This window comes from Aegilops tauschii, chromosome 3, assembly GCF_002575655.3.
Source record: "Aegilops tauschii subsp. strangulata cultivar AL8/78 chromosome 3, Aet v6.0, whole genome shotgun sequence".
Lineage (NCBI taxonomy): Eukaryota > Viridiplantae > Streptophyta > Magnoliopsida > Poales > Poaceae > Aegilops > Aegilops tauschii.
In genome coordinates this window covers 7,111,502-7,120,393 of record NC_053037.3, presented here as the reverse complement: position 1 = coordinate 7,120,393, position 8,892 = coordinate 7,111,502, and the positions used below count along the sequence as shown (strand labels likewise).

The 8,892-nt window shown below is 44.3% G+C and overlaps 1 non-coding gene across 1 annotated transcript; it reads right to left on the bottom strand.

Annotated features, from left to right (window-relative positions):
• Positions 1 to 6,525: 6,525 nt before the first annotated feature.
• Positions 6,526 to 6,609, bottom strand: TRNAL-CAA (transfer RNA leucine (anticodon CAA)). Its single transcript has one exon. It is a non-coding gene; the product is annotated as a tRNA-Leu (tRNA).
• Between the last annotated feature and the right edge of the window lie 2,283 nt (positions 6,610 to 8,892).

The window sequence follows — 8,892 nt, the reverse complement described above, 5'->3', positions numbered from 1 at the left end:
GCTTTCGGTCTACGAGGGTACGCGGACGACACTCTCCCCTCTCGTTGCTATGCCTCACCATGATCTTGCGTGTCCGTAGGAAATTTTTGAAATTACTACGTTCCTCAACATCCGCATCTACCTCTATTCCGATCTTACATGAACTAGTTTGAAGTACTATGAACTCGTATGAACTAGTATGAACTACCTCTACATGCTTATCTACCTATATTCCCATTCCCCTCCGCCGTGGATCGAATCTATCGCCGGATCGAACGGGAAAAAGTTCTGCATGTCGAACAGAGAGAAGTGCTTACCGCCATTGCCGCGGGCCAAGTGATGATCCGCTCACTGGTGATGGAGTCCGGTGGTCTTCTTGCTCTGCCCCGATCCGCCGCCGCCTGTGAGAGTTGGGAGAGTGGGGGAGAGTGGGAAGAGGGAGCGGTGAGGGGCGATGAGGCTAATAATTGCCGGCGCTTCGGGAAGCAACGCGGCTTCTTGAGCGTGGCCCCGCGCGTGCAGCCGCCGTCGCCCACGTGCACCGTTCGGGCCTGACCCTGGACAAACTGCCGATTCGAGCGTTTCCAGGTAGCCAGGCCCAGGAGTGCTTTAAGTTTCGTGCCATGCGGGCCGAACAGTGAAAGCAGGCAACCAATCGGCCCGTTTTCGTCCCGCACGAGCCAGGCCGGGCCTCATGCAGGCTACCAAACACGCCCTATGAGTTATATGTTTGCTTTGCACTGGACAATAGTTTATGAAATTCGTTTTTTATTTTGTACATGTATCCGAAATCCCTAATACCAAGAACACCCTAATAGCACAACTGTTTGTGATCAATGGTTAGTGATAAAAACAGGCATAATTGTGTGCGCCTTGTCTGTCGTGTGGATCCTGTAAACATGCGGATTCTGTGTTTTTACTGTGTGCGGTTCGGTTCACATATCTTCTTTTTTTTGTGGGGTAAAGCATGGGTTTTATTCCTTAGAAATAGTGTTATAGTCTGCCAATACAAACTCTGAAGCAGCGTCTGGAACTCGGCGCAACAACAGGCGGTGCAACCCCAGAACGACCAATATTAGTTAGACTATGAGCAACTCTATTTTGACTACGATCTACTTTTAACGGAATAAACACCCGAAGAGCTAGTATTTTCTTAATCTTCATAATCAGATGACCATATGCCGACCGGTCCAGTGAATTGTTTGTCAAGGCCGCAATAATAGTCAAGCTATCAGAATGAATGATGATAGGCAACTCTGACCATGTTGGGTTCACATATCTAATTATGTACACATTGTTAACTAGGTATTGGAAACAGTATACCATGGTTGTAATTAACAGCACGTGTATTAGAAAAAAGGGATTATATATTTGGGTACTTCACTTAATGATACAAAGGAGTATATAATTTTGTAACTTGTATATAATATTCCAAATATTGAGAAGGTCATATTAACATAGCTGTTTGTGATAGTAATGATTAGTGCTAAATTGAGCATATTTCTGTGTGTGCCTTGTTTTTCACGTGGATTCTGAACAGCGGCATACTGAAAACATGTTGAAAGAAGGAAGACTCGATGATGTATAAACCGTGAAGTTAAGTACAAGCAGCTTAGGGTAGCCAACTTTTTCGCGGTAGCTCAAGCTATTATGGCGATTTGGCTAATGGCTTTCAAAGTGGGCTGGTAGGTGTGTACAATTTATATTAGTTGACGACATACATATTGCAACTCTGGGCATTGGATGCGGAATATATTAGTTGACGACATATATATATACTGCTCCAACTTCAGCAGAGTAGATATCACCTTACATGGTTTCACTTTGTTTTAACTTGTCGGTTAGTGCCTTCTCCTGACTTGTTGGGTAGCCCCTAGCTTAGCATATCATGTAGCGGCAATCAAATAAACAAAGAGATATGATTTGCGAGGGGGGATTAGAAGAGTTGAAACAACACGTGGGAACAGTAGGCTTCAGGAACGTGTGTAGAGCAATGTCTGTTCTTTTATCCATAATGAAGTTAAGCTACAAGCTGGGGCTTCATCACAGAGAGAAGCATATGCTAAAATTACTTTAGGTACAACATGAATGATAGTAGGCTCAGTATTGTTTTTCATGTCGATTCCGGAAGTCGAGATAGAAAGCTGTAAACCTAAAATTCCTTGACTCACCGGTGTTGTGTATCTGAAATTTCTTTTGTTTGCACAATCATCTGAAATCCCCAATACCGAGAATATCTTAAATGACATCACTGATTAGAATGATAAGCATATATGTCCGTGTCTTGTTTTCCACGTGGATTCTGAAAGGACACAAACTGAAATCATGTTGAATGAGCGAATACTTGAGGGGGCACAGCAGCTGAAATAGAAATGCAGATATTCTCACTTTTGTAAGTTCGTTGGTAACTCGTGTCTGTTTAAACAACGGAGTGGAAGTAGAAATCACTTAGTGTAGCCAACATTTTCTTCATGTCTACAATAGTCTGTTTAAATATCGTCGTGATTTTTTTTTTTGAGGGCTAAAGCTGCTTTTATTCAATATCCAAGTTCGACGGAATACAAATGATGTTCGGGGTTCCTGTGAGCCAAAGATGGCGACCACAGGCTAATGAAGTAGCAGCTTTAGCAAGCATGTGAGCTTCTAAATTACATTCACGTTTTTCATGAACAAGCACTGAGTAAGGAAAGAAATGCAGCATCTCCTTAATCTCGTCTACTATCACCTTGCTCGGTCCCAGAAACGCCTCGTTCGCATGCTTCACTGTTGCCAGACAATCTGTGCTGATTTGGACATGCTGCAAGTTCATGTCGAGGGCCAAGCATAGCCCCTCTTTGCAGGCCATAGCCTCAAGCGTCTCCGGATCCGTCATGTTCTCTGTCACGAGTGCTGAAGCGCCCAGATACAAGCCGGTGTAATCCCGGCAAACCACCGCAGCAGCTCCTTTGTTCCCGCATCTTGATATTGCAGCGTCAACATTCAGCTTTGCCCACCCCGCTGGAGGAGGACTCCACTTCAACTGGCGACGAGACGAACTTTGGGGCGCTCCACCTCTCTGCTGCGTTACAGACACCTTTCGAGGAACTAGAGATAGATCAGCTAAATACTTGTTGATGAAACACAAGGTGGAATGAGGTGATTGGTATTGATCTTCATGTATTGCCTTCCTTCTCACCCACCATATGGACCAAGAGTGACTATTGCCTTCACAAACTGTTCTTCATTACAGGAAAGTTGCATCTCCTGCAGCCATAAGCGGGCGTCATCCGATCTGATAGATATCATGTGCTCCACCAACTCTTCATCCAACATGGCCCATACGCACTTTGCCATATGACAATCAATAAGGGCCTGCTTCCAGCTATCAACAGCCCCCTCACAAATCTTGCACACATTCGATTCTGACATATGTCTATGGAACCTCACCCCTTCTGTCGGGATGGTATTATGTGAAAGACGCCAAACAAAATTCTTCAACTTGGCTGGTATTCTAGCTCCCCACAATCTGCACCATTGTTTCTTGTTAGCTTCCAAATCTGAGTTCCCACCATTCCCCTCAAGCCAATCTTCTCTGCTTTTCTTCGTTTCTTTCAACATGCGATAGCAGGACCGGACCGTGAAGTAGCCGCTGCGCTCATAGTGCCAAGCCCAGCAGTCTTCAGTGTGCATCGTGGGGATTGGTATCTGCAGAATTGCCTGTGCATCGATGGGCTGCATGTGCTCTTCCACCATCGCCTTGTTCCAGCTCCCTTCTGTCTCGTTGATCATCTCAGCGACAAAGACAGGCGGGTTTTGTGTGCGAGGATGTACAGCTCGGAGCATATGATGTCTAGGGATCCAGTTATGGTTCCACACATTCGTCGTTCTCCCATTACCAATCCTCCTTACCAATCCTTGCTTTAACACTTCCTTGCCTTGACAGATGGCCCTCCAAATCTGGGAAGGGTGATTCCTAGCTCGGCATCCAGCACATCCACTGTAGGGTAGTACACTGCCTTGAGTAATCTTGCAATTAATGATTCCGTATCCTGAGTGAGGCGCCATGCTTGTTTAGCAACCATAGCCAGGTTAAATAAATATGCATCTCTGAACCCTAACCCGCCCATGTACTTGGGCATCGTTAGAACGTCCCAAGACACCCAGGCAGCTTTCCTCTCCCCGTTCTTGCTTCCCCAATAGAACTTGCGGATCATGGTGTCAATGCTTTGGCAAAGCCCTTTTGGGAGCAGGAAACATGACATTGAGAAGGTCGAAATAGCCTGCGCTACATATTTAATTAGCACTTCTTTACCTGCAGCAGCAAGGCATCTCTCCACCCATCCCTGAATCTTCCTCCAAAGCCTGTCCTTTATATATTTGAACGTCCCGTTAGATGATTTTCCAACCTCGGTTGGCAGCCTCAAATATTTCTCGGTTAGGGACTCATTAGCAACTTCTAGAACTCCTTTCACAACTTGCCTTGTTTCCTCAGGACAGCCTTTCCCAAAAAATATACTAGACTTGTTGAGATTGATTCTCTGCCCGGACGCATCACAGTACTGCCGGATGGTGTCTCTAATAACGGTCGCCCCTTCTACATTTGCCTTAAACAATAGAAGACAATCATCGGCGAAAAGAAGGTGATTAACCGGGAGTGCCGAGGGCGCAACCACCAGCCCTTTAGCATTCTCGTTGGAACCTGCATGCCTTAGTAAACATGAAAGACCTTCAGCAGCCAAAAGAAATAAGTACGGAGAGATGGGGTCTCCCTGTCTGATCCCTCGTGAAGGTTTGAACTCCTCTGTCCTCTCACCATTCACCAATACTGAGAACGAAACTGTCGTTACACAAGCCATAATTTTGTTCACCCAAGCACGCCTGAAGCCAAGTTTGAGCATAACTGCTTCCAGGTAATTCCATTCAACACGGTCATAGGCCTTCATCATATCAAGCTTAAGTGCACAGTGTGAATTCTTCTTACTCCTAGAGCGCTTCATAAAATGTAAACACTCATATGCTGCTATAATGTTGTCGGTGATGAGCCGTCCAGGTACGAACGCTGACTGCTCCTGTGAAATAATCTCTAGCAAAACCTTCTTCAACCGGTTTGAGTGTACTTTTGATATGATTTTGAAAATCACATTGCACAAGCTAATCGGCTGAAATTGAGTTAAAGTGGTTGGATGCAATACCTTAGGGATCAGTACGATGAACGTCCTGTTAACCACTTCCGGAGACTCTTCCCCATTCAGCACTCTCAGAACTACCTTGGTGACCTCATCTCCACACCCCCCCCCCCCCCCCCAATTTTTTTGAAAAAAATGGGCAGGGAAGCCATCTGCGCCCGGCGCCTTTGTGGGATACATTCGAAACAGCGCTTCCTTTACCTCTGATTCTTTGTACGAAGCACAGAGCATATCATTCATGACCTCATCGACCTTTCTGGGTATATGGGATAACACCTCCTCCATCCCAATTGTGCCCTCCGAGTCATATAATTTTTTATAGAAATCTTTTGCCATCCCCTTGATCTCTTCCTCATCACTACATATCGTCCCATCTTCACGCACCAATTGGGATATTCTGTTTCTTCTCTTCCTCATCGTAGCTTTTTGTTGAAAGAATTTTGTATTTCCGTCACCTTCCGCAAGCCACTAAATCCGGGACCGCTACCTCCACATTATCTCTTCTCTAAAATTCAGTTCCACAATTCTTTCCTGAACTTTTAATTCCTCATGAGACGGTCCGCTTCTATCTGGTTTTGACCCCAATTCCTCCAGCCTCCTTTTTAGTGTCCGGAGCTCCGAGCGAACATACCCAAAAGTTCTGGACCCCCACCTCGCCAAATCTCCTGCTAGCTGGTCCAATTTTGCCTTCAGGTCCTGCAACGTGCCACCGCTCCCACTCGACCACAAACCATCTATCAAGGGAAAAAAAATCCTCATGTGTTTCCCACATCCGCTCATACCGAAAAGGTTTATTTATTGCAATACCCTTGTTTACAGAATCTAAATTATTACATAAGACAATCGGCGAGTGATCTGATTTTGCAGCTTGCAAATGTCTAAGTGTTGCATATGGAAACATTGCACTCCATTCCAGTGAGGCCAGTGCTCGATCGAGGCGCACACGACAGTAGTGCCCTCCGTGCACCTTCTTCTCAAACGTTCAATCAAGCCCAATATAGTCGATATCAGCCAAGTTACACAAATCCACCGCTTCTCTAAATCCTGTCATTTGAGCTTCATCTCTCTCGTTAGGGCCAATCTGTTCTTCTCTGCGAAGTATCTCGTTAAAGTCACCGATACACAACCATGGCAAGGTCGACTCTCCTCTTAGTCGAGCCATCGTCGTGATATGATATTGCTGATACGGCTGACAGCTTTGGTGTCTACAAAAGTCAGATTGGTTGATCCCTAGCTAGTATGACAGTGCGAAAACAATGTATAAAAAAGGCCCGGTTCAAAAAATGAGGGTCAGCCCGGTTCAAAAAAAAAAGGCTCGCAGAGCAAAGCGAGAGGAGCTGATCTTGTTGCAAAAATGGATAGCCAAAGGTGACAAAAGAATTGTCAGAAGTGGGGTTTGAACCCACGCCCTCGTAAGAGGACCAGAACTTGAGTCTGGCGCCTTAGACCACTCGGCCATCCTGACTTAATTAGCTATTTGGAAGTATTAGCCTTATTTATCATGTGACTTCGCTTATTCGTTTAGAAGCTTTCCTTGGATTGTCCCTAGCCAGAGCAAGTTCTATCACCACCATGGCCATCATCACTTGAAAATTTATGTTATTATTTTTTATTGTTAACAGGTAAGAAGATATTTGTAAAGTTCACTGAAGCATTCGGTACTCAGGCAAAGGTGTTGAAATCCTTGAGCGAGACCTTACATCATACAAGGGAGAATCGGTTTTCGCAGTACAATCTATTGGAAGAGCATGCTCAACCGGCACCATGAAATGGTTAGATATCATATTTGTGCATTATACCGACACATTATTGTGTTGTTTGAATTGATTGTTCTCATCGGGGGTCCTTGCCATGAATGAGCAGTCGGATGGTGGATCACCCGCCGTTACCAGTGCCGAATCTCCTTGTAGCACGGTGGCCAACGGCGAGAATGGAGAAGGGTCCAGAGCTGCCTGATTTCTACGAGGGTGAGAGATGGTGGAGCTCCTCTGGTTTTCAACAGCCATTCACACGATTTTCTATGCTATTGCTGTGTGCGGTTCACATAACACATGCTTGTTATACGCTGGTTGTAATTAGCATCACGTTTATAGGAAAAGAAAAGGGAATGTTATTATGAGTTGTCTGTGCGCTTTTCACTAGACAATACATTGTATATGAGATTCCTTTTTTCATTTTGTACATGTACCCGAAATCCCTAATACCGAGAAGACCCGAATGACATGTTGAAAGAGTGAAGACTTGAGGAGGCACCACAACTGCTGAAATAGAAATGCAGACGACTACAATTTTATAAGTTGGCCAACCTTTTCGCCGAACATCGCGTTAGCTCTGTCTTTTAAGGCGAAATAGGTAGCTTTGAAGGTGAACTGGTAAGTGCGCACGTAGCATTGGTAGGTGAACTGGTTGATGCGTAACACTAATCACCTTCAAAGCTATGTGGTTCGCCCTTATATATACTGCTCGAACTTCACTAGAGTAGATATCATCTTACATTTGTTTTAACTTGTATGTGGGGCAGCGCCTTCCCCTAAAACAAAAGCTTGTTGGGTAGCACCTAGCTTAGTATGCATTTCAAAGGGAGAGCAGGAGAGTTGGAAAAAAACATGGGGGAACAGGAGGCTTCAGGAACATGGGTAGAGCAATTAGTCTCCTTAATGCTGAATGAAAGTTGCGGCATTATCTCAGATGGACGGGTCTAGAAGTGATCGACGGGTTAGTATTTCTACGGGAATGTCAGTAGGCTACTTATATTTTTCCATGTGGATTCTGGAGACTGAAGCCGAAAGCAGCGAATCTGAAATTCCTGGACTTGACGACACTATAAGAGAAAAAAAAAAGATTAGTTACTTGCAACATGCTTGGGAGTTGATTGCTACAGCAACATACTGGACAATTTGGCTCTCCTGCGACCAAAAGTATTTGGAAACATTACCGCGCTTAATATGACAGTTCCAAAGCAATATATAGAAATGGTTAATCTCTAGGATCTTGTTGCAAAAATGGATTGAGGACTGATCAGACTTTCTCCTCTGGAGAGCAAAAGGTGACTAAAGAATTGTCAGAAGTGGGGTTTGAAACCCACACCCTCGTAAGAGGACGAGATCTTGAGTCTGGCGCCTTAAACTACTCGGCCACCCTGACTCTGTTATTTAATTGGAAGTATTGGCTACTTCACTTTTCTCTAGCCAAGGCATGTTCTTGCACTACCAATCTACCATGGACATTATCATTTGAGTTTGATCGTGTTAATGTTTCTCACTTGTTTAACAGATAAGAAGATACTTGTGAAGTTAACAGGAGCACTGATTCTCAGGCAGAGATGTTGAAATCGTTGAGTGAGACCTTACTTCATCAAACAAGCGAGAATCGGTTTTTTCAGTTCAATTTGTTGGAAGAGAATGGTCAAACTGCACCATGGAATGGTTAGAAATCAATATTTATGCATGACATTGGATGGAATATTATTTCTGTTTTTTTAATTGATTATTCTCACCCCGGGTCCTTGCTCATGTGAACCTTCTGCATATAAAGTATTCCCCCTCTTAAATAATACTCCCTCCGTCTCAAAATAAGTGTCTCAACTGGAGTACTAGATTGGTAGGTCGTATGGTTCCTAACGAGCTCTTTTAACATCTATATTGGTATTGTATTAGATATTGCACGAACAGCGCTAACTATTAATTCTTGTTTCCTAAAAAAAAACTGCTAATTCTTCGAGAGCTTCCTAGGTATGATTTGTAGACTT